The sequence below is a fragment of the Octopus bimaculoides genome, chromosome 11 (assembly GCF_001194135.2).
Source record: "Octopus bimaculoides isolate UCB-OBI-ISO-001 chromosome 11, ASM119413v2, whole genome shotgun sequence".
Lineage (NCBI taxonomy): Eukaryota > Metazoa > Mollusca > Cephalopoda > Octopoda > Octopodidae > Octopus > Octopus bimaculoides.
In genome coordinates this window covers 52,858,557-52,859,925 of record NC_068991.1, presented here as the reverse complement: position 1 = coordinate 52,859,925, position 1,369 = coordinate 52,858,557, and positions in this window count along the sequence as shown.

The window sequence follows — 1,369 nt, the reverse complement described above, 5'->3', positions numbered from 1 at the left end:
GTCTATATTAAAGCGTTTATCGAATTGTTGCCATTGTTATTGATTTGAATTGTTGCCAAAGTTGTTAGTTCGTTAATTGTTGTTTTGTTTCCCATTGTGGAAAATGGAGAAGACGCCGGAGGGCAGGCCCAAGTTATGCGGTCGCAACGAACATAGGAGTAGATGTGCAAGAGTTGGAGGTCTGCGAAATAAAAGTGGAGCCTAGAAAGATGAAGGAGAGTGAAAAACTAATCACCAAGGAAGGTAATATTCTGAAGCTAACGCCACCTGAAGATTTATCGGCCAACGTGTTAAAAAGAACGGTAACATTTAAAACAATGAAGGTAGCCACAAGAAAAATAGAGATTGCGCCGATAGAAGCCATAGAGGAATGTATAAAGGAATTGAGAAGACTTACAACCTACATTACGAGAGGGAGGAGATACGCCACTGTGGAGGTGCGCTTCACAACAGAGGAAGAAGCAATAAAGCACTCCACAGAGGTTAGAAGAATGGATGTTCCTGCCTTCATACTGCGGCAAACGTGTGGTCAAGGTGCGAGTGGATAAGGTGCCACCCGAATTAAAGGAAGAATGGCTGATGACAGCAATAACATACAATATGAAGGATGGGAAGAATTTGAAGGCTACCAGGATCCAGAAAGTAAACTATTGGGGATACGGTATTGAATTGACAATACAGGCAACTACGGAGAATTTGAACAGTGTAGTGGATGAGATTGTGCTGCCAGAAGATGTAAGAGTGAGAATAAGTGTAGAGGGAAGGCCGCCGATATGTTTCCCATGTGGAGAGAGGGGTCACATGAAGGCGTGGTGCGCCCAAAGAGTACAAGCTGAACAGATGGAGAGTGTGGACCAGATCATGATAACAAAAAGAAACGGAGAATGGATTTACTATGGTTAAAAAGAAAAGAAGGAGGAATGAGTTCTCCGCCAGAGAAACAGAAAAAGAAGGTGAGAAAAGAAACTGTGATGGAGGTCAGGAAGAAAAAAGGGAAAGTAAAAAGAAAGTGGAGTTACCAGTAAAGATACCGGTTGTCGCAGTGGAGAAAGATTCGGAAATACAACTGCAGGAAGGAGAATTGGAGAGATTATTTAGGATAGAGGAAGGAAAAACAGAACAAAAAGTACAAGATAAAGGAAAGAAGATACGAGGAGGAGATGGTGTGTGGTATTATGTGACATACCCAAAGAATGTAGAAACAGAAATAAAAGTTAAGTTTCATTCAACAGTAAGAGTGAAGGTGCCTTCATACGTCTACACAGAGGATATGAAGGCAATACTGATTGAAGAAGAGAACTACAGACAGTTGAAAGAGATGTTTGGAGATAGCGTTGACCCACCAGGAATGGAGGTGGAATTCAAGGCG